This window comes from Ceratotherium simum, chromosome 10 (assembly GCF_057802395.1).
Source record: "Ceratotherium simum simum isolate JZ-2026a chromosome 10, ASM5780239v1, whole genome shotgun sequence".
NCBI classification, from domain to species: domain Eukaryota; kingdom Metazoa; phylum Chordata; class Mammalia; order Perissodactyla; family Rhinocerotidae; genus Ceratotherium; species Ceratotherium simum.
In genome coordinates, this window is record NC_141909.1 from 51191269 (window position 1) to 51217702 (window position 26434).

Sequence of the window (26434 nt, forward strand, 5' to 3'; positions counted from 1 at the left end):
TCTTTTCATTATTATTTTTCCTTAGTGTTTATCACTATCCAAAATTCTCTATGCTTGAATGCAATGTTAGCCATTTTGTCTCCTCGACAAGAATATAAGCTTTGTGGAGGCAGGGCTTTCTGTATGTTTTGTTCTCTATAGTATCCTCAGAGTCTAGAAAGTTGGTTGGCAAATTTTATATATGTAATAAATGTTCGTTGAATAAAAATTAACAAAGAATCATTTATTCGATCACGTTGTCTCAAAACTTAAAGATTATGTTTAGCTCAATTTTTTCCCAACTAGACCTTTTAATTCTAGGTTATGATATCCAGAAATGATATGAGATTCCTTCTTACAATTCTGGTATTGGTCAGTACGTTTCTGATTAAATTTGAGACTCTTGGCAATACTTTTACTTTGATTTCCTCTCATTTTATCTGTGTTTTATAGAGCCATCATCATTATCTTTTTAAAAGAAAGATGCATTTTGCTATAATTTCTTTCCAAAATCTCTGTTTGTGAACCATTCACAAATTAAAGACAAAATTTCTAAATTGTAAATCAAGGCCAATTTCTGGTTCTAATTTTAAATTTTCAGCTTCATCTCTCACTAGCTTTCTCCTTAAAACACACATTAGCAACAAAGAAACTACTATCCATTTCGTGAACATACCATTCATTTAAAAATATTTTCCCCCAAACAAGATTGATTGATTTGATCACATCTACTTCAGTATAATCTCTTTCTATTAGTTCTTTTCCCTCTTGTTAACTTTCCTTTGATGAATCCTTATTTGAAATTCAAAGATTGAAATCTCTTCCATATACATTTGCAACACTTTATCTTTAGCTCATTATTAGCTATTGTGTTATAAGTTTTTAAATCTATCTCTTTTATGAAACTGTAAGCTGTTTGAGAACACAGACTATGTCTCAATTAGTGCTGCATAACCTAGTCTATGACACAGCACCCAGTAGATACATATATATATGTGTACATAAATGCACATATACATTTTATGCATATTTATTGACCAGTTGGATGTATAAATGTACCATCAATTTTGTTGGTCAACAGGAATCCTATTAATCCCTTTAATAAATGTAATCTTTCTTTCTAATTTTGCAAGTCTTAAATCTAAACGAAACTCACTTTACATAATGAATTTAAGTAACATTTATTTTTAACACATTATTTAATCATAATTTAAAAAAATGAAGTCACAGACAGGCTAAATTCTTATTTCATTAGCATCCACCAAAATTGAGTATTATTCAAATACAGCATTCTTACTAATTTTCTGAAACAAAATAGATAATGAAAAGATATATTCACCTGTTGTTAATGTTACACTTCCAGTTACTGAAGTGTAAAATTTTAATGAAAGTCTTCTTAGAAAACTTTACATAAAAAATAAGTATACTCAATGGAAAATGTGTGAAACATATTTAATGTATTATGTAGTTAAACCCAGTCTATTGTCAATAACATGTTTTTAAAAAAACTTTAAAATACATTATGTACAATTGAAAAAGTTTCAATTTCCTCTCTGTTGGAGGAACTCTTTCTAAATTGTTTATCATTCTTCTAACATCAAATCACTTTATAAACTCTATTAAATTGAAAGCTTTCATTATTTATGTTCTCTGTACTTTAAATTTTAATATCCTCTAAACAATGCCATTATTATCAGAAAACTTCTAATAAAACCTTCCACATAATTCAGTTGTCCATCTCCGTTTGCCATGCTACCAGCAGTTGGTAAGTACAAACTCTTTCTTCCTTCTTTCCTTTCTTCTTTTCTTCCTTCCTTCCTTTCTACCATCTTTCCTTCCTTCCTTCTTTCTTTGCTTCTTTGCTTCCTTCCCTTCTTATTTATTGTGGACCAATCTACTTGGGTCGAGGATCTGGGGTGGAAATAGGGATACAATATTGTGCAAAACTGACATGGTCACTGTGCCTCACGAATGTTCCAGTTTGGAGGGAATACATACATTAATCAAATAATCATACAAAATTTTGAAATTGTAACTGTGCTAAATATTTTGAGTAGGGAGGTTCATGGATCAATCAGAGGACATAATAGAGGAATTTGACCTAGATAGAAGATTTGAGAATATTTTCCTAGGGAATTGAAGGTAGAGCTGAGATGTGAAAAAAGATTAAGCGTTAATGGGGTGAAGGCAGAAGGAAGAGCACCCCATGAACAGAAATAAAAGGTGAGAAAGGAGAGTGGGAGGAGAGCATGTAACGTTTCCTGGAGTTAAGCGTGAAAAAGTCAGGATGACTGAGCCAAAGAGAATAACAAGGGTATGGTATAAAATAAATTTGGAAAAAAAGGCAAAGTTGTCTGTGTGTAAGACGTTCTAGTGCATGTTTAGTATGTTATTCCTAATCCTCAAATATATAAAGAGGAATTGAATGACTTTAAGCAAGAGAATGAGGGATGAGCATTCTGCTACTAGCCCAAAGGGTGACTTTGTGTAATTAGGAAAAGGAGTTCTTTCTTCAAGACACTTGACTGACTTTTGCTGGAAAATTGTCAGAGACTTACATAAACTAAGAAGAGTACTGAGTGAAGAATATCCCCTAAAGTTGTTCAAAACACAACCTGCACAACTATAATCCACAGCTCCGAATGATTGGAGAAGACTTTGTAAAAACAGCATTATATCTAAGCGAGAAGAGTACATTAGCTGAGAATGCAGTAGAAGCAAAGAGATGATTGGGAGGCTATTGAACAGTGCGTGACAAGATTAACTGAGATTTGGCTATAATGTTAGGGATGGAGAAATGAACTCAACATATAACTACAAGATAAAATTAACAGGACAATGTTGTAGATCAGACATGAGGAAGAGAAGGAAAAGATGTTGTCAAGAATGACCCCTTTGTTTCTGGCTCACATAAGAGCATGTGTTATTCATTGTGGCCAGAACACTGGAAGAGAATTGGCTCTGGGGAAGAAATGGGGGAGATCATGATTTCAATTCTTGACTTGCAAGTTTGGGGAGGTTTTGAAGCATTTAAGTGATGAAATCAAGAGACCCTGGAAATATAAATCTGAAGCTCAGGGAAGAAATCTTAGCTGAGGATAAAATTGCAAATCTTTGATTTATATGGAAATTTTAGTTATGTGCTTGGAAGAGACAGTCTTGTGAGAGAGTCAAGGTTGATAAGAGTTAAGGGTGTGGCACTTGGAGGTTGTGAAGAAGACATTTATCCTTTGAATGTGACAGAGAATAACCATAATAAAGCAGAAGTGCTACCAAGTCCAGGGAAAGAAAGAGTTTAAAGAAGGAAGGAGTACCAACTGTATTCAATTTACTGAGACATCATATATAAAGGAAAGCTTAGGAAGCTTTCTGTGGCTACCTTTTTTAAGGGCTGCTTTAATTAGAATGAGAGAAATGATCGATTTACTTTGGAGTAGCCTACGGAGTGTATGTGTAAGAAATGGAGGCAGAAAGTAAAGATTATTCTTGAGAACTGCAGTTAAAATGACATAAATAGAAATCAGGGAGATTTAAGAAAGAGTGTGACAATAATCAGTACCTTTTTATTTCATTAGCTGATTTTTGCTGCTGTTCACATTTAATGTGAGATTCTCTAGCACATTTAAAAGAATAATTTTCACAACTACTTTCAACCTCATTTCAACCAAGTGAGTCTTGTATTAAATACTTTATATATTGGGTTATACTATACGTATATTAGGAAGGCAGAAATAGTAAGGTTATCAAAATTAGAAGGAAAAATCAAATAGGTAGCATAAGCTTTGACTTTGAAAAATTGTTAGAGTGTTAAGAGCAAGAAGAGGAAAGGCAGCTAAGTATCAAAGTTGTTGACAGAAAATATGGAGAATCATGAACTCTAGTAGCAGTTTTTATGTTTGTTTTCGCTTTTGTTTTTTCTGCAGTCAGGAGATGTAAGATTGGGATGATAAAATAAACTTTACTAGTTCAAAGTTTTAAATGCCAAACTAAAGATCTATGGAAGAGTAGGGAGAAGAAGGAAGCTAGAATATGAAAGATGGGGCTGATAAAAAGAGTCCTGTAGTTCACACAGCTGCCAAAAATTATCACAATGAAACAATCTTGGTGTAATTCTCAGTGATGCAAACGTGCTTCGAAGCTGCCAGATCTCTGTTCACCTGATGGTGTCACTGGTCTTGTGAAGGTCAATAAATACTTAGTGAAGCTCTTCCTGCTTCTCTTTGCCCTTCCCCTGTGCTTGGGGTGCAGCCAAAAGTATTCAAACAGCTCTCGAAAATTTAAACCTATACAGATATTATCTTAGGCTGAAACATGCTGTACCTGGGAATTTATAATGACTCTGACACATTAATCTACAAATTTAAGTTAAAAAATAAAATTATAGGGACCGGCCTGGTGGCGCAAGCAGTTAAGTGCGCGTACTCCACTGCAGTGGCCCTGGGTTCGCCGGTTCAGATCCCGGGCGCACACCGACGCACGGCTTGGCAAGCCATGCTGTGGGGTGTCCCATATAAAGTGGAGGAGAATGGGCATGGATGTTAGCCCAGGGCTAGTCTTCCTCAGCAAAAAAAGAGGAGGATTGGCAGATGTTAGCACAGGGCTGATCTTCCTCACACACACACAAAAATAATAATAAATAAATAAAATTATAAAAGTATCAGTTTTCTTTAAATACATTTTAAAGCATTATATGCTTATTATGGAAAAATTTTTAAATAACAACATTTTAAAAAATCAAAAATTAACACCTGTATTTCCATCATCCAAGATCATCATAGTTGAAAACATATATAACATCTACTTTTTATTCTAGGAAATTCTATTTATAATGTTCAGATAATAAATAAAAACATTTGCATCCTAAAATTTTTATAAACATAATATAAAATATGTATTCTTATTTCACCACTTATTGTCTCCCCTTCCCTCCTAATACAAGCATGGTTAATATTTTGGTGCTTTGGTTAATATTTTGGTGCAAAATTCTAATGGAATTTTCTGGGAAAAACTATAAACATTATAAAACATAATTAAGAACTTGGGCGTTATTATTAACTTGGGATTTGTTTCTGTAGTTATTATGTTCCTCCTTACTAGGCAGTCTAAGAATGTTTCTATAACTCTCAATGGCTCATTGTCAATATAATTTTAGTTCAGATACAAAGACACTTTGATTATGTTTCAGCTATTGGAAAGAATAATCCATTATCCTCTTGTTCATGATGTAATGTCTTTATCTTTGATTTTTCCAATTTTGATAAAAGAAATATCTCATTTTAATTTTAATGTATTGTTTACTAGTTAGGTATAGTGTTTTCAGTGTAGACATTTGACATCTAAATCTAATTTTCTGGATTGGTTACCCATGTCACTTGTCCATTTTTATTTTGGGGAGTTTGTCTTCAAATTTTTTTTTTTAATTTGTATTCTTTGACAATTAATGCTTTATCTATCAAATGTGTTTCTGTTGCATATTGAGTGTATTGTTTACATAATATTATAAGTAATACTTTGACTTAAAAATGCTTCAATTCATGGAATTAAATAAGTCTATATCCAACTTCATTAGTTTTCATTTAGATGAGCTATTGATCTAGAAATTTACTAGAAATTTGCCAGAGTTTCCTTTATCCATTAAACTCTTGAATACAACATGGTCTACTTCTTCTTATATTTTTCCATGTTGCTTACACTTTAATGACTATGTCTTTGTACTGTATTTAGTCTCTGACAAGCCTCTTGATAAAACTCTCTTTTTGTGTGATTGTTTGATAGATATTCTTGTCCATTTATTCTTCCATATTAACCTCAGAATCGCTTCTCAAGTTTGGACTCAAAATATCCCATGGTTAGCTTGAATTGATTTTGTCTTAATTTATTAAATAAGTTGGAGAGAATTGAACTCTTTATAAAAATGTGTTTTCTCAATTAGTGACATAATGACTCTTTCCATTTATTCATCTTTAAAAAATTTTTTCTAGATAAAATAGTGCAATTTTCTTTGAAAGGATATGTAACATTTCTTCATAGGTTTATATACATATATATATATTTTTGGTATTAAAGACACTATTTTGAGAAAATGTATTTTCTCTATATTTTCTACCTGATTAATCTTGGACCCCATGGGTTCTAACAGGAAGCTGTATAAGGCAGAGGTAAAGAGTATAGATTACCCAGACCCAGACTGTCTGGATTCAAATCTTGGCTCTCCTGGTTTCCACTTAGGGAAAATCATTTAATTTCTGAGTATGTTAGCTTATTTATAAAATTAAGTTAATATAATGATCCTAATAATAACCTCATTGAGTTGTGGTATGGATTAGATGAGTTTATATGGGGCAAACAACCTAGTAGAGTGCATATCTTCTATGAAACACTCAGCAGAAGTCAGAAAATACATAGGGAAAGCTTTTTGTTGTATGTGTATCTTGTTACTGAACTGCTTAAAGTTCTTATAAAACTTTTTATTTAATTTTGTTTAATAAATATATCTGCCATCTATGTATAATAATTTTCTTGTTCCTATTTTCAACAGTTACACCTTTTATTTCTGATTTCCGTGATGTTCTATTTACATCTAGAGGTTACTTAAATTGCAATATAATAGCTTGAATAGTGGCTTTTCAATTGAGGCCCCAGCAGAAAAGAAAAGGTCACACTCAAATTGAGTAACGTAAAAAGATTAATTCAGAGACTATAAATATATGGGTGAGGGGCAGGGAAGCAACAAGATACAATGAAGTTCCAGGCCTAGTAAAAATGGGTGTTTATACTACCTTAATGCTAAAGATGCAAGGGAGAGAGTAGTTACCAGGACCTGGAAACAGAGAGAGTGTGTTGTGAAATGCAATCAGTGTGTAGTAACCCTAAATGGAGCATACCAAGGGAATATGTACTCCACTTAACTCTCTCCCGCCTCTGTAACTTCTACTGGTATTGAACTTCAGATAAACCCAAAAGGAAGCCTTAGGATAAAGGAATCCCTAATGTCATTCATTTGAATTGATGTTGGAGGGCACAGAGAAGAAGGTGTATCTGAAGGGGAAAGTGAAAGACACCCAGTTGAGGGGCATTTTTGTCACATCCTGACATTGCTGGTATGTTTCTATTCTTTCACAGTTAAGTATGAGTTCCGAGATAGTTCTACCTAAGATAAAGGTTCTCTATCACTTTAAGTAATTTATTACCCTATTATTAATTAACTATGTTTTTATTGATCAGGAAAAGATGTTCAGTTTATCCAATTTTGTTTGGATTTATTCATTTATTTACATGTTTTCTGAGGGCAAATGATAGGCCAAGCCCTCAGCAGGTGCCCAGTATGAATTAGAAGTTAATTCAGAGTTAGTTCCTGTCTTCATGGAACTTAGTGAAATTCAATGAGACAGGCAAAATAAGGTAAGAAATCAAATCTACAAATAAATGATTCCAAAATGTGAAGTATTGCAAAGAAAACAAACAAGTTATATGCTGCAATAAAGAGTGATTTTGGAGGAAGGTGAAGGAGAGTAAGTGGGGGGTGTACTTTAATATGATGCTCATGGAAGTCTTTATTAAAGAGCACATTTAAGCTGAGACCCACAATATGGTTTAACAACGATAAGAACAACAGCAAAAACAGCCAGGACAAGAACTGAGGAAAATCGTTTGTGAAATATTATGCCAAAGACTCCCAGTTGAGGAAAGATTTAAGGGTCACCTTGGGAGGTGAAAGTCCAGTGAAGTGGGGGTCTGATGCACCAGGCCAAGAGAAGAGGAGTGAGTCTAACCAGGCAAGTGGGGCCTAATCTTGTACAGCCCATAGCAAAAAAAAAATAGATTTTATTCTAGAATCCATTGAAAGCCATTTGCCCTTTGTTTCTCTGACACTCCTCATCTAATCATTTGGGGAATCAAATTAGGTTTATCTTCAAAATGAAGCCAGTATTTAACCACATCTTATGATTTCTTCTGCTACCGTCTTGCTCCCAGACACCATGACCTCAACAACTTTCTCATCTTCCTCCTGGCTCTTCCCCCACCCCCAACCCTTGCACTCCTCTCCTCCACACAGCAGCCAGGGCTTCCTCCTAACAGTAGGATGAATTCAAGCTGCATAATCTCCCCACTGTTCTCAACTCAAACTCTACAGACAAACAAGATGGGTGCACAGTTTGCTTTTTCTTGCTCTCCACTAAATTGGGGTTTAGCTAATTTCATAAAATTAACTAGAACACTTTTTTTTTCTTTTGTCAATGCTCTTGAACTATTTATATGAGTAGATATTATTTGTTCTTTAAAAGTTTGAGCTAACAAGTAAATCAAGCAGTTTTGAAAGTTTGATGAAAACATATTAAAATATTTTGAATTTTCTCTGGGCTATTGATATGTTCAGCTACACATATTGTTCAATAACTGTAGATGATTTATAGTTGATTGTTCACTATCAAATTGTAGTTTTATTGCAATGCAGTTCAAAGAATGTGGCCTTTAAATATAGCTTTCACATTAATTTGGAATATCATTGCAGTCTTATTTGTTGATTTTATTGTGGAAAATTGTATCCTCTATTTATATGCAAAACTTTAAAAAAATCATTTTATATAACTCTATGTCATTTTCTATACCTATATGTTATTTTATATATTTATACTGTCAAAAAGTCTACTGAATTATATTATTCTAACATATATCTTTATGCATTGTAGATTGCTTGTTCTTTTAAAGACAGAATGATTTATTAAAGTCTTCCTAAATGGTTGTTTATGTTGATTTTTCTTGTGCTCATTACATACTTTGTCTTATTTAATTCCATGCTTTGTTACTTCAAGACTGTTATATAACCAGTGGGGCTTTAAACTAAGCATTTCGTCTCATGTAATTTTTTAAGACATATTAGGCCTCTTGAAATATCACAATAAGATTTTCTGTTTTGAACCTGTCTCTGAGGGGCTTTTTTTTTTTCGTGGTAAGGAAGATTGGCCCTGACCTAACATCTGTTGCCAGTCTTCCTCTTTTTGCTTGAAGGAGATTTTCCCTGAGCTAACATCTGTGCCAATCTTCCTCTATTTTTTTGTATGTGGGATGCCTCCACAGCATGACTTGATAAGCGGTGTGTAGGTCCACACCCGGGATCTGAACCTGTGAACCCTGGTCTGCCAAACTGGAGTGTGTGAACTTAACCACTACACCACTGGGCTGCCCCTCTGAGGGACTTTTTATTTTTTGTCATAGAATATAATTCCAATTGTACAAACTGATTAATTTTTTTATGTGGATATTATCTTTCCTGGTTTCCACTATTATGGTAGACTTCATCTAATTTTTATATTGAAGTTCACATTTAATGAGAATTTTGACTATGAGGGGAAAAGGAGATTGTTGATGTACTACTGTTATATTCTTTATTTCCCTCCCATCCATGCAATCTTATTTTTCATAGTCATAATTTTGATTCAATAACATAACATCAAGTGTTTTCAAATGAATCTAAATTATGAATAAGAAATCAGAGAAGAACAAAGAAGAAACCTATTGGTGGTAATCAGCCTTTCAAATAGCACTATTCATTGTTGGCCATTGTTCTCTGTCTCTCCGTTGCCTCTTATTATAAAGCATATCTTATCATGTGAAATTTTAAAAAGTGATTTAGTAGGCAGTCAAATCGATGTATTGCTCATCTTTAATTTAATAAAATATCACTCTAGATTGAGAAAACTCTAGTATTCTGAAAATGTGGTTTGTTCTTTTTTTCCCATTTTCATCATAGCAATTACATCAACATAAACAACAATTAGATGTTTCAACATGCAGTAAAGAAATTATTGGCTTCCATTAAAGTCAGTTTATGTCCCTCTTGAGCAAGTCTTCTTTGCTGCAAACTATTGTGAGACACAATTTGAGATTTAGCATTTTTCTGTTTCAATTGTACTGCATATCCCCTTAGGTAATTCTATCTGTGCTACACACATAAATCAAGATAATTCTGCGATATGGGTTTTATATTATAGTTTCTTATATGCTTATTACTTGGAGGCTGATGCTTCTGAAACTTTTTTGTAACTGCAATGTAAACAGACAGCTTGCCCTGAGGGCATCTTTCTTTGAGGAACAATGACTACAGGCTGTATGTTATTTTTGTAGCCTCAGACTGTGTTGGTAAATTGATTAAACTGAAATGAATATATCTTATAACCAGAAAAGAAAAACAGATTCCTAATGGACTTGCCAGAATAGATTTAGGCTTTTACTTATAGAGTTTCAGTAACTATATAAACAATAATTGGTATATCAATTAGGATATCTTGAAAACAAAATAAATTATAGTCTAATCTCAAAAGGGGGCAATAAACTTTAGGGAGATTAATCTAAGTATATTTTTTAGGACTCTTCACTTTTTTCATTGAAACCTGAAACAGGGATACTAACATTTTTGTTAACTAAGGACTTCCCCCATATTAAACTGTCATTCTAAAATGTGGTAAACTAAAAACAAATATTTCATTAAGGATTTTCCTGTGTTCTGCAGATAGTTTATACTATGTATCTACATAAATAGTTATTATTACTCAAGCATATTGCACAAAATGCAAGGAAGCAAATACAAATAAAGAAGACTGTATATTCTTCAAGAAAGGCAGGGTACAAAGGAATAATCAAGGACACTGGAATACAAGTAAAAATCATTATTCAATTGAAAGAATAAAAAAATGAGACAAATTGGAAGAAGTAAATAAAAATTATTTAAATAAATGAAAATTGTAGTCAAATCTTCTTCTCTGGCACAAGAGCAGATTAGAATGAACCTTGTCAGCCACTGATAGAGGTTTGAATAGCTTTGATGCAAATATTTGTGAAAAGAGTTGAAAGTATTAAAGAAAGAACAGGAAAAAGGAATAGGAATCAGAAGCCCAGAGAGAAATATTATATGAAGAGCTGCTCTAACCTGCCAAAGCATGCAATTAACAAGTTATATTAACTGGAGTTAATTAGTCATATGAGAAGAGTGTTGTGAAAAGTCAGCCGGAGCACAAGGAGTTTTGGAAGCAAGCACTCTCAAGTCACTATGCAAACTGAACAAAGAGCCAACAATATCTTTCAAGATATCGTTATCAACATTTATTTTCAATTAAGCTTCTGAACATACAGATAGTTTTCACTAAGTATTTACTATTTTTGTCAGATGGGATTTATCCTAGCTTCATGAGAACCGTGTATATTTTTTCTCACTATTGCACAGTTTGGAATGTTATTAACCGATGGCAATATAGAAGCTATTAACACATAAACAGAATACTGAGTTTTATACAATTACTATTTTCTTTTATTTTTTAAAATATTCTGATTATTTTATTTTATTTTTTGAAAGAATAAAGTAAAAAAACTTTTAATGCACATATTATAAGGCTGTAAGTACTTATGGCATATTCAGTAAATGTATACAACTCAGATTAAGGGTTTTATAGTTTTACAAAATCTCAGGCTCTACATTGTTAAAGGCAGCAGTGTCTTATGGTCCTGGGAAAAAGCACTTCTGAAACCAACAAAGCCACCTTTTTTATCAAGTGATATGGTGCTAATAAACATTAGAAAATACTTTGTGCCTGGATGTCAAGTACTGAGAAATGATACTGTGCCCTCGAATATGTTCTTAATATTAGTTGACTGATAAAGTCACTGCAGGTGGCATTTATTGCTGTGAACTATAGTGCTTCACTTTATCACTCAGACTAGATCACAATGTTCCAACAGCTACAATCTGTTAACTCTCATTCAAATAGCCAAAATGCACTTAAAGGAAGCATTACTTGCCTCTGAAAGTTCCCTAGCAATTTTGAAGATTTCATAAACCCTGGTAAAGCCCCGTATTGGCTATTGGATTGATATTGAACTAATTGTGAAATGGAAGAGAAATATTTTCTTTCTTTTCCACAAGGAGCTGAGCCTTGTATCCTACAATATTTGTAATAATCGTACACATATTTCAGTAAAAATCAAGAATTATGCTCTATTGGATCATCCTTTCAAACTACAAAAGCATAATATGCTCCTTGCAATGGATGACATAAAGAAATACATAGTAAAATTCATCACTAACTCTCTTCTCTCCATTCACCTCCTTTACTCCAGAAGGAAAAGATATTAACTGTATAATGTACATCTTTCCAAGTAATTCTCTATGTCATGTAAATATATGAAAACATATATATACACACACGTAAAAATCTGTTTTTACAAAAATGCCACCTATTATATACATTACTCTGAAACTTGCTTCTTTTACAGAACGTTATATTCATATAAAAAACCATTTTTTTCTTAGTGTCCGTATAATATCACATATTTATGGATATGCTGTGATTGTTTTAGTCATTCTCCTATTGATGGGTATTTAGATTGCTTTTATTTATTATCACTTCAAGGAATTCTGCAGGACATGTTTACATGAAGGGGCTTTTCTTTCCGTATTTTTATTACAAAGTGAGAATGTTGAGTCTAATAGAATGCATATTTCAATTTTAGAGTCTGCCAGCTTAGTTTTCCAAATGGTTGCTGTGATTGGCACTTCCATCAGAAATACATGAGAATGCTCTTTTTGATTACCCTCATCAGCATTGGAAGTTATTAATATTTAACTTATTTGCCAATACGATCAATGAAAATTATTGCTCATTAATTAGCTTTTCCCTGATAAAGAAGTTGAACATCTTTTTACTTACTGAAATTTTGAATTGATAATATTCCCTGCTCTATATTTTCTTGTCATAGCCTTTACCATCTTTTCCATTTGGTTGATGGTCTTTTACTTATGAATTTGCAGGAACTACTTGTATATTAGGATATCATTCCACTCCTTTTTTCTTTCATATGTTTCAGATATTTTCTCCTAGTTATTTTGTGTTTCTCTGACATGTTCTCCCATTTAGAAATTTTTTTTTTTTTGAGGAAGATTGGCCCTGAGCTAACATCTGTTGCCAATATTACTCTTTTTCTTTTTTCTCCCCAAAGCCCCAGCACATGGTTGTATATTCTGGTTGTAGGTCCTTCTAGTTCTTCTATGTGCGACATCACCTCAGCATGGCTTGATGAGCGGTTAGTAGGTCTGCGCCCAGGATCCGAACCAGTGAAGTGAAACGTGTAAACATAACTGCTATGCCACCAGGCTGGCCTGCCCATTTGTAAATTTTTTATTTCTTGTACTCAAATATATTATAAACATTTTTTCATTTGTATCTTCTATTTTGCAAAATGACTTTGTAATTTTTTTTAATTTGGATTTTAATCTTTTTGGAATTTACTTTTATAGATGGTATGAAATAGTGGTTTAACTTTTGATTTTTACTCTGAAAGACAATAAATAATATCTGTTTGATGATTACTTGTTAATATTTTAATTCTACAAATTTCCAAGTTTTTAACACCTGATTATAAATTAATTCCAACATGGGTATCATACCATCATGAGTATTCCATCATGGGTATTGTAGCATGATACTTATTTCTTTGTCTCTTTCCTCCTTTCTGGGTTTCAGAGTCCTGAAAATTGTTACTATTTTTAAATAAAATGTCTGTGAATTACCTGCTGTTTTGAACTTTGTTCACGTCTGCTGTTGTTATTTGGGGTGGAGAAGGAAGCAGAACGTGTGTGTGTGTGTGCGTGTGTGTGCGTGTGTGTGTGCGTGTGTGTGTGCGTGTGTGTGGTTGTAGCTTTTGCTGCTTTTTCTTTCTTTCCTTTTGAACTGTCGTCGATTCTGACAGTGTAAAGGGTTATGCCCCACTCAGACTTTTATCAGAAGGTTCTGTTTGCCATTTTCTTTGTAACATTGTAAATATCTCCTGGCTACAGCAGCACAGGTGATTTTTGATGAACCAGTTCAAGGAATTTCCGTGAAAACTGTGAATTCTAATGTTAAAAGTTAGGAATTTGATTTGTTTGTCAAAATTGGGGCTAAACCACCTTATTTTTTGTTTGTTTTGTTTTGAAGTGATATTGGATATACAGAACTATATTAATAGATGTTTGATGGGCTGTGACCTGCTACATTGTCAATGATGACTGGGGGTATAATATTAGTAGAGAAAAACTATTACAGAAACAAGTGATTAAAAAAAGGGAGATCACAAATCGGGCAATATAACTAACTAATGATCATAATGATCACCACTTAACTCCTGCTATCCAACATTTTTATAAAAATAATCATACTTGAAGTTTAAAGTATGTCTTCTCTGAAGAAAAATAAACATACTTTTTCATGTGATCTTTTAAGTCAATTCTGAGTTTTCTCTTTCCTAATGTAAATAAATTTACTTATTTCAAATTTTGCCTGAAGGCTATTTTTCTAAGTAGATGGTCAATGTGGATGTTACTGTTAATAAGAATAAAGGAAGGAAGCCACAAAAATATTCAACTAGCATTCACTGAGCATCTATAATATACAAGATTCTGTGCTTCATGCTCAGAAGCTTCAAAGAAAAATTATGAGTAGAGAAATTACACTTCTGTTAACATTTATATAAATAAACATAACTTAAAGGAAACTATTGACAATTGTATGAATTATATTCAAGCCTTATATTTTAGGTAATGTGTGGGTAGTAATGCTACTCTGTATGGGCCTTGCTGTCCTTAGCAAACACCGCTGCATTTACAGAACTCAGTCAATGCTTATAGAGAGCACGTTTCATGAATTACAATAATCATAAATCTTTGTTTCCACAATATAATAGTATTGCATATTTATGGTTTGTCTACACCTTTTAATTTCCCTGATAGTCACATAGAGAAAAAAAATTGTCATTCTCCTTGGAAGCATTAAGAAAAAGGACCTAAACTGCTAATATATACTATCCAAGTTTAAATCCAAATATTGAGTGCTCAAGCTATGTCAATCACAAGTGTTTGAATAAAAGTAGATTCTATGTTATATAGAATATTTGTTCTGAAGTTTTACTGTTTAAAGACACATTTTAATGCATAAAGAAAGGAAGAATAAGGCTTGTCAGAGAATTCATAGAGAATACAGGACTTAAAAGCAACTCTCTTGAACGTTTTTTTCTGTACACAATTATTTTTACATTTTGTTCTTGCTTATTTACCAAGATATTTATGCATATGATCATCAATAGCTCTATTGTAAGAACTCGAGGTTTTTACATATTAAAACAATGATTAATGTAGTGAATTGAAAGATTTAAGGGAAAAGCATCTGATCATACCAATAAATTCAGAAAAAAATGACCTTATCTAAACTCATTTGTAATCAAATTAAAAATTCTTAGCTATAAAATAGGCTAAGTTTTTTTTAACTAACTAAGGAAATGGCTCAAACATACAAACAAACAAATCTGAACCTGGCATCACGTTTACAGTTATTTTAGACATATTTTCAATAAGATCAGGAATAGAATTATACTCACTATCATTGTTTCCATTTAACTTTGTAGGCTGTGTGTGTGGTCAGGAAGGGTAGCAGATCCTGGCCAGTTTCAATAAATCTACGAAGTGAAATATGTGATATAAAATTAGAAAAAAATATCAACAAAATTGTCATTAATTACATAGGACAGAAAAACCTTGGAGAATTTAAAAATCATTAGAAATAAAATAGTGAACAGCAAGGTTGTTTGGCATAAAATCAGTATTCAAAAGTCAGAACAATTTACAATAAAAATTAAATAATAAAATGTTTTTGTAAAATATCTCATAAAAACCTAAAACTACAAGGTACAAATGAATTAAGCTATTAAATGATGTATAAGACTTTTATGAGAAAAATTATAAAATTATACTAAACAAAATAAAACAAGACCAAAAAACTGGAGAAACATACCATGTTCATGGATAATACTATTCAAAATTATGAGGATTTCATTTACCCAAAAATTAATTCATAAATTTATAAATTTTCATTTATGTCTGCAAAATTTTCACAGTACTAAGCTAGCTAATTTGAAACTATGTATGCAAAGGGACAAACCGTACAAGTGCCAAAAATAGCCAAGGAAATATGGAAGAAGTAAAGGTGGTAAGACTTATAAATGAGTGGATGTTAAAGAGAAAGAGAAGATTTTTTCAGAAAGAGATGCTGATAGAATGACTCACCATTGGGGGAAGCAAAGGAGGAAGTGAAAGGGCAGCTTCCTCTTATCTAAGCCAAGTGAGGAGGTGGTTTTAGGTCAAACACCTAGAGAGCTGTATAAGTGTTACCACATAAAGGGCATGATCTGCTCACCTCTAGACAAAATTCAATCATCAAGAAGCAAGATGGTGGAAAAGAAAGTGCGGTTTATTACAGCTTGCTAGCAAGGGGGAAGATGGCTGACTGATGTCCTAAATGGGCACAAAATCTTACAGCAGTTATACAGGCCAGTGGGCTATAGGGGAGGGGGCTAGGATGTAGACCTTCTGGTGTTACAGACTGGGAGTCACCACATGAGATCTTTTTTTCATTGATGATGGTTATTAGCATAGAATCTCTGTTTGCGGGTCATCACATTCCTAAGGCACTCAAAAGAACCAAGTTGTCATCTTATTGCAGCTGGGAGGTACACGCACAAGCAGGGGTCATAAAATCTACAGAGCAGTTAGATCTCCTGGAGGGTGCATATCCAGCTGGGTTAGTTTGTCAGAGGTCATTCAAAGTTACAATAGGGTTTCTTTTCTACAATATGGTTTCCCTCATTTCAACCTTGTCTTGAGCCGGTATCACAAGTGTTCTCTGAGGTTTGGGAATCATAGAGCCTGGTGTCTGGTTATCATTTGAAGAAAGGTAAAGAAGAAAGCAATCAGAAGTCACTGCAAAAGAATCTCTAAAATACAAAAAACACCTAAAAAGAGCAAATAGCCACTATGTGTCTGCATTGCCCAAAAGGAGAGGAGGCCAGATTAAATACCACCCAACAAGTAAAAGTGGGGTCCTTTTGTCTATTAAAGTCTGATTTTCAAAAGGTTTAAACATATGACTCAAATACAAAATAAACGTGTCCAAATAAAAAGGTAACTGAAGAGGAAATCATTAAGATATTATATCCAATTCAAAGAACATTTGAAGAATGGAGGTTTGTAGACAATGTAATAAATAAATACTAAAAATGATTGCTTGGTTACTTACAAAACTTATTGATTTCTAACAGAACAACAAACAATAATTTCTGAGAGTGCATTTTCTAGCAGAAAGAAATTATCTGCATCGCTCCTAGGCAAAAATATACAAGTTAACAAGTAACTTCACTAAGTCTGGGACTGTTTAAAGTGAGTTGAACAAAGTGCATTCCCTGGGATAATCCTCAGATGAGTCTGTCAAACAATGTCTCCATATGAACTTAAAATGACACATTGTTCACTTTTTAGTCTTATTTCCAAGTTTGAGATAATTTTTTTTTTTTAAAGAGCTATCCAGCTTTAATTTTATTTATTTATTTTTTCCCCCAAAGCCCCAGTTGATAGTTGTATGTCATAGCTGCACATCCTTCTAGTTGTTGCATGTGGGATGAGGCCTCAGCATGGCCAGAGAGGTGGTGTGTCGGTGTGCGCCCGGATCCGAACCCTGGTCACCAGCAGCGGAGTGCAAGCACTTAACCTCTAAGCCATGGGGCCAGCCCGAGATAATTTTTATCAATATATTCTCATCCCAAACTCCCTTCACCCTGCCCAATCTCCAAGGATTAAAAATCCACTTCTAGAGCCAGCCCTGATGGCCTGCTGGTTAAGTTTGGCACGCTCCACTTCAGTAGCCCAGGTTTGGTTCTCAGGAGTGCAACCACATCACTCTTCTGTCAGTAGCCATGCCGTGGTGACAGCTCACATAGAAGACCTAGAAGGACCTACAACTAGAATATACAACTGTGTACTAGGGCTTTGGGGAGGAAAAAAAAAGAGAGGAAGACTGGTAACAGATGTTAGCTTAGGGCGAATCTTCAAAAAAGAAAAATCCACATCTAATGACATCTCCTAACCATGCTCCACCTTCCACAACAGACTTCCAAGCCTGAAGCTGACCCCAGTTGGAGGAAAAGGAGTTTGTTTAATATGAATAATGTTCAAGGCTTTTATGATCATAGCTTATTATACAGATTAGTTATTAAAAAGAGACTGATAACACTGCATTGTATATTTAAAATTTTCTAAGAGAGTAGAACTTAAATGTTCTCATCAGAAAAAGAAAAAAAGGTAAATATGTGAGGCAATGGATGTGTTAATTAACTTAATGGGGGAATTCCTTTCACAATGTATATATATATCAAATCATCACATTGTATGCTTTAAATATCTTACAATTTGTCAATTATACCTCCATAAAGCTGAGAAAAATTAAAGGAAACTGATTTTAAAGGCTAAGAGTGACATAAAATGCTATAGAATAAGTTTTAGATTTCTTCTGCAGGGCAGATTGAAGGAACAATGGGAGAAAGATAGGGTTGCTTGATAAATACACCTGAGTTCAACTCATTTCATAAAATAGTTATATTTGTAAGAGTGAAAAATTGGAAATAATTACCATCTACAGGAAAATGAACAAAAAATTGTGGCATGTCAAACAATAAAATACACTGCAAAATTAAAACAAATTAACTCTAAATGCAATGCAGTATCTTGGATTGGATCTTAGAAGAATGAAAAAAACATTAATGGAAAAAATGGCAAAATTCAAATAAAGTAAGAAGTGTAGTTAATAGTTATATACCTATCTTGGTTCCTTGATTTTGAAAAATATACCATGGTAATGTTACACTTTAACATTAGAGGGTTATGGGAACTGTGATGGTTAATTTTTTGTGTTAACCTAGCTGAGCCATAGGGTGCCCAGACATTTGGTCAAGTAGTGTTCTAGGTGTGTCAGTGAGAGTGTTTCTGAATACGATTAACACTTGAATTGGGCAACTAAGTAAAGCAGATTTCCCTCCCTAATGTGTATGGTCGCCACCCAATCAATTGAAGGCCTGAATACAACAAAAAAGGTGACCCTCCCATGAGTTACATGGAATTACTTCTGCCTGACTCTCTTTGAGCTGGGACATCATTGTTTTCTGCCCTCTGACTCAAACTCAAACATCAGCTTTCCTAGATCTTGAGCCTACAGGCCTTCAGGCTGGAACTACACCATAGCCTTTCCTGTGTCTCTAGCTTGTCCACTGCACATCATGGGACTTGTCAGCTTCCGTAACTGTGTGACCCAATTTCTCTCTATATATACATACATATTTTTTTTTCAGTTGGAATGATTTTTTTTTTTTTTGTGAGGGAGATCAGCCCTGAGCTAACATCCATGCTAATCCTCCTCTTTTTGCTGAGGAAGACCGGCTCTGAGCTAACATCTATTGCCAATCCTCCTCCTTTTTGTTTTCCCCCCCAAAGCCCCAGCAGATAGTTGTACGTCATAGTTGCACATCCTTCTAGTTGCTGTATGTGGGACGCGGCCTCAGCATGGCTGGACAAGAGGTGCCTCGGTGCGCGCCCGGAATCTGAACCCGGGCCGCCAGTAGCGGAGCGCGTGCACTTAATGGCTAAGCCACGGGGCCGGCCCTCAGTTGGAATGATTTTTCATGTTTAAATACAAAAAGGGATCACTGACTTTTTTTTTCTTTTTTAGACACACAACACAGATCTAATAGAGAAATGTGCAGAGGAAATGACCCCCTGCTCTGTCCTTCATAGTCCCCATCCTGTGACTGAATCTGTTGCCAGCCCTCTCTCCTTTTCAACATACAGAGAAATTCACAGCGGCTGCTTTAGACTACAGCTGTGATGCATTGCATATTTCCTATTGTGTGTGCGTCCCTCCCCAAAATCTTCTTTCTTAAAAAACAAAACAAAACAGTTGTTAATGGTCAAGGGTACATCATCCCCAATGGCGTCATTTCCTATCTCATAATGAGAAAGAGACGATATCTTCTGGTCAGGAAGTTTTATATAAACATATATATATATATGTGGATACATATATATGTATGTGTGTGTATACACATACACATATATGGGCCGCCCGGTGGCTTAACAGTTAAGTGCGTGCGCTCCGCTTCAGTGGCCTGGGGTTCACAGGTTTGGATCCCGGGCAAGTACTGACGCACCACTTGTCAACCCATGCTGTGGCAGCATCCCATATAAAATAGAGGAAGATGGGCACAGACGTTAGCCCAGGCCAATCTTCCTCACCAAAAAAGAGGAGGACTGGCAATGAATGTTAGCTCAGGGCTGATCTTCCTCACAAAAAACAGAACAAAACAAAACATACACAATACACATATACCACCCCCCTCCACACACACACATCTTCTATTACTTTTGTTTCTCTGGAGAACCCTGACTAATACAGAAACTATCTGTACTAGCTTTGCAATTTTTCTATAATACTAAAATTATTTCAAAATAACAAGTTATTAAAAACATTAATTAACTAAAGCTACATATATAAACAAAGATAAATCACAAAATATGTCTTTGAGGAAACTTATAAACATATTGCTTTCACTTTTCTACTCATCTGTAAGCTACTAACAGATCCAGATACTAAATTCACTGATATTTAGATTTAAAAAATATCATGTTACAATTACATTTGCATCAATAAAATGTATTTTTCCCCTTAAATACTCATTAGTACACTCTTGCTAGAGTGAGAGCTAATTAGAATGGCAAGAAAAAATACCGATGACACTTTAAGAACATTAATTATTACTATGTAACAGTTTTACATTTTTCTTTTTCCTTTTTTTTTTTTTTTGTGAGGAAGATCAGCCCTGAGCTAACATCCATGCCAATCCTCCTCCTTTTGCTGGGGAAGACCGGCTCTGAGCTAACATCTATTGCCAGTCCTTCTCCTTTTTTTTCTCAAAGCCCCAGTAGATAGTTGTATGTTATAGTTGCACATCTCTTCTAGTTGCTGTATGTGGGAAGTGGCCTCAGCATGGCTGGACAAGCTGTGCGTCGGTGCATGCCCGGGATCCGAACCCGGACAGCCAGTAGCAGAGCACGCGCACTGAACCGCCAAGCCATGGGGCCGGCCCCTAGTTTTACATTTTTCAATGTTAATATACATCATTTTATTTAGTTCTTAGAGTAGCCACTTAAAGTAAGCAGAGAATTATACTAATAATGATATTCAAGAATGTTAAATGGCATGACTAGAGTACAGTAATAGTCGAACCTGAATCCAATTGTTTCAAATATTTTATGAATATAGTATGACTATGGAGTCCACTGGAAAGTCAATAAATTAACAGCTGCAAAATATTTCGAGAGTCCTCAGGTGATCCTCTGCTCTTTGAAAGGATCCTGTTCTAACCAACTTGCTCAAAATGCATGTCCTATAGAACTCACATTAGCATATACTGGAATAAGGCATTTTATTTCTCGCTATATACACTTCACTTTTTGTTTCACTAAGAAAATAAAATCCAGCCACATATATCATGTACATTTACACCTTCTTATGCTGCATAATCACGAGGGATCTAACAAATATTTACATTACAGATGAAGCAGGCCCAAGTCCATATCTCTAAAGCAGTCCAATGACTATTTCAGATAAATTGTTCCTGAAGTGAAACAAAAACCTATTTCCAGGTCAGAGTCCTCTGAATGTACATTAACTCTATTTGACTAAGTCAGGGGGTGTTATCAATTATTTTGTTCTTTACACTTTCTCTTACAAGGAGAGAGAATGGTGGATGGCTTCCTACTACTGCCTTATTCAACAGAACCCCACATTCAGTGAGAGATGGGGGAAATTTCAAATCCAATTCGCTATCCATAAGAATTCATTTTATTCATAGCTCTTCGCCTACTATCCAAAAGTTACCTACAGTTGGAATCTCTTTCTTTTTTTCTTAATTCTCTAGGATTCCCTTCCTTTTCAAGCACCCTCCCACTCATCCAAAACTCATAAACTTTCTATTTGCAAAACATATGAAGCTATAATTCCTTTTTACTATTTTATTCCAGTCCGTTTTACAGTCCCACATCTTATAATAACATATCTTTTATTTGATTTACGAAATTTTATCCTATAATAGTTGCAGCTAGTACTGCCAATGTCTTAAATTTGTTGTGTCAGATGGTACAACAAATTACAAAAGTTTGTTTTAGTTACTATATAGATAAACATAAATAAAGAAAATAAAGAAAAAATATGTATTTAGGTAATAATCAAGCCTGTGCAAAACCTCATCTCCTCCTCCGAACCTGAGAAAAATCACTGCTACCATCCTCCCTCAAAAAAGTATTTTATGTACTTTTATTTCAACATTTGCCACCTTGTTATCATTTGATTAAGTATTATACCTGTGGAACTAGTTGCATTAATAATTGTTAGTAAATTCTGGTTTGTATCCATTGCATAGACTGTCTAATAAGAACAGAATGACCTTTCATTCGTCAGTATTTTATGTCTTACTTCTAGCCATGACTTATAAGAAGAACATATAATATGGTCTTCTGGTTTCTTTCGTAGTCTATGCAGGTAAGTCTCCCCAGAGACCATCTTTATTTATTTATTTATTTTTTTGTGAGGAAGATCAGCCCTGAGCTAACATCCATGCCAATCCTCCTCTTTTTGCTGAGGAAGACTGGCCCTGAGCTAACATCCACGCAGATCTTCCTCCACTTTATGTGGGACGCTGCCACAACATGGCCTGACAAACGGTGCCTCAGTGCGCGCCCAGGATCCGAACAGGGCCGCCAGCAGTGGAGCGCATGCACTTAATCGCTGCGCCACGGGGCCGGCCCACCCAAAGAGCACATCCTTGAGGCAAAATTCCAATTCCCTTGTATTGCCTTGGAGAGTTTTTCTCTAATGCTCCCTCAACATGACTAACAGATTCTTTTTAGAAAGCATCACTTCAATTGTTGCAGAACCAACTTTTTGCTTCAAGAAATGATATTGTTCCCAACTTCAGAATCTTTTCGGCAGGTAGTTTTTTCTTTTGTTTTCTAATTATATTTGAAATTCTTTATCCAAACACAGCAACTACAAAATTCTTTCTTTTATTTCTTTTTCCTCTGATTAACACAAGTAGAATGGAAAGAAAACAATTACTCTTTTGACGGATTTTACTAAAGTGTAAGTTATAATAGGAAAGGCAATCGTTTAAAATAATGTTGCCTACTTGAAGAACAATGCCAGACGAAGCACAGGATAAGAATAAAACTTCAGGACAGAATGCTGCCCTAGAAAATGAAAATTCAACTAATTGAAATCCTTGGGCATCTGGTGACTCTAAGTGAAAATTCAGTATAACGTTTTTGCCTTCAGTTCTTCCTATCCATTTAACAGACTAAGCAAAATGTACAGTGCAGTCTTGCATAAAGGAAAAAACATAAAAATCATTGACTGAGTTACCCTGTGGATTTGATAAATTATACATCAGGATTCAATGCTAGGAGCATTCTCTCCCTGTGTCCTTTCCTGGAAACAACCCATAGGGAAAGAAAATGAGCACCTAAGAGAAGCTTGGTTTTTCCTTCTCGATTGCTGTCTTTAACCTCTCCATCTTGGGCCAAGCCTAGAGTCCTGTAGTCTTTCTACTTTTAGGAATAGATAGATAACCTTTCAATTTTTTTTGACATATTAAAAATAGCTTATTTCTGATATGTTATTCCATCTAAAATTTCTGGAATTTTCTGGCTATAGGAATAACAGCTCAGGCAAAGCTCAGAACTAACCTTTGGATATATTTTACAACTGAAGGAATATTTTATTTATGTATTTATTTGGTTTTCTTTTTTATTAGCAACTCTACGGGTCAGGTAACAAATGTAACACAAGTACAATGTTCTTAGAAAATGGAAGGACATTCAGGTAATCTCAATATTAGGAAACAGGGAGTTCCCAGTTTCATCAATATTCCCAGCTGCATCAATTCTGGACCAACTCTATCACTCCATCATAGTCCAACAAGAATCTGGACAAATGTCTTCTGTTTCAGGACTTCTTTGCAAGAATAGCTCCCACTTGAAAATTTTCACTGCATTTTTAAGATAGAAAATCATGTGGAAAACACTTCGCTTGGAAAAAAACATGCTCTGAACTGTGATTTTAGTCAAAACCTCCTTCAGAGAAACAGAGGCACGTTATGTGATGGATTTACACATTCTAAAATTTTTAATCATTGGTTTATGATTTCCAGTCAACCTCTTATCAACATAAAGTTTTTCCTGTTTAGACAGAGCAGAGGTCTTCAGTATCAATGCAGCCCATTTTTTAGTATGGCTTATGGTATCCCCACCTAAGCTAAACAGGTCTGCCTTCATTCTCCCTGGAGTCAGTGAATTGTTCCCCAAAGCAGAGAAAGTCTTGCCTCATCATATCTCTAAAAAGTGAGAGAGCAAACAAAAACAAAAGTCAACAACTAAGAGCTGCCTTTTCTGAAATACTCCTTTAATCCAACGGCATAATACTTAGATCCAATTCTGTTGTTATATTCTCCTGTACTGCCCTTCTTTTCTTCCAGGCTATTTCTTTACACTAGAAAATGAATCCATCTCTTTGTTGCATTATACCTCGTACTTAATGGATTCATTAAAATTAGTGTCCAATGGTGTATATATTTCCCCAAAGCCAAATTATTAACACTAAAAATAAATCGATGTTTTTTCTCCATCACCTGATTGAAAATTTATGTGACTTTTAAGTATTTCTGGAACCACTCTCCCTCCTCCTCAATTTACAACACTTTATGTTTATACTGCAGAGATCTGTGAATCTGGCACATCCCTTCATTATTCCGAATCTGTGTTAAATTCTACACTGATAAGATATTTAATAAAATCCACAAGTAAAATAAAATACTGTGAGAAGAACTTACTAAAAATGTTTGAGACAATCCTAGCTAGCTTTGTCCCTGTAATTACCCTAGTAATTCTCACCTTCACTTTTTCTTCCTACATCCACAAAAGAATCAGGAGCTTAGGGGAATTTCTTTGTATTTTCAGTTTCACAATTTAAGATTTCCTATTTTCTAAATATCCTTGTCATCTCACTCTGTCAAAACTTCAGGGAACGAGGTTACAGCTTCAACCCATAGATGAAGGAATGTCACTTTTTTCCTGTCTCTTATAAGATTGCCTGCCTCATTGTTTAGTTCACTAATTAGAATTTTTCTGTACATATATTGTATATCATTCATGGATTTTCCTTTTGTTCAGGGTCTGGAACACACCATGTTTAAAGATTTTATTTATTTTATTTTTCCCCCCAAAGCCCCAGTGGATAGTTGTGTGTCGTAGCTGCACATCCTTCTAGTTGCTGTACATGGGACTCGGCCTCAGGATGAACGGAGAAGTGGTGCCTCGATGCGCACCCGGGATCCGAACCCGGGCCACCAGCATCGCAGCGCGCGCACTTAACCACCAAGCCACAGGGCCGGCCCCACACCATGTTTAAATGCAGAGGATTTCTCATATTCTAGTTTAAACAACGTGATATATCACTCCACATTTAACATTGATTTAACAAGTTTGATAAATACCTCTTCTATTTGATACTAGAGAAAAAGTTTGGCACAAAGAACATTCCTTATTTGGCTCTTTGTTGCCTACCTAAATACCTCCTCTTCTTTCAAAAACACTGCTACTGATATAGCCATTTTTTCATTTTCCCCTAAAAGCATCTTCAATAAAAAATAACTTCCTGTATCCCTGTAACTCATACATCCATGAAGCCTTAAGTATCCCAGAGAAAGTTCTAAAAAATGATGATTGTTTACATTTTCTAGATTGTTATTTAAGAAGGGTGCCTCATTAATTACCTGGTGCTTTCGTTATGAATCATTTATGATTGATCTTTGTTATTAATTATAATTAAATTTGACTCTAAGGGTCTGTATAGTGTTTGAGGCTGTTATTATTTTGAAATAATATTGTAGTCAGAAAACTAATATTAATCAAAATGTGTCATATTGAAATAATTAAAGTATTTTAATGGCTACTACTAAAATTTCAGATAGTTTTGAATCCCAAAGCTACAGGCCTTCTATACTTTGTGCTTTGATATTGATTCTCAAATGTCAAATTCTATGTTTGTCTTTGCTTCTCTCTTTAGCAGTAAATTCCACACTGCAAATATGATTTGAGCAAATGACCTTCGATTAAGCTCTTGCTCTGCAACTCTCACTGCAGTGCCAATATGCTGGCAGCAATATAAAGGTTTTAGTAGCAATGTTTCCCTTGCATATGATAAAACAGGTAATAAAGATCGGTTTTCCCTAGGTATGGATTGGCCAATAGTAGCTTTAAAAGACACGAAATGTGCTCTTCACATAAGTTATCTACTAAATAAGATACTCAGGAAGATAAACACAGGACTCCTTTACAACTGTATCAACCATGTTCTAATGCAGAACTGTATGCACATTTAGAGAAATCAACAGTACAATAGATTTACAAAAACAAATCTAATGATTTTAATATTAATAATAATTTTAGTGGTGGTAGTGTTATGGTCAATATTTATTGAGCGATTTCTATAATTATTGC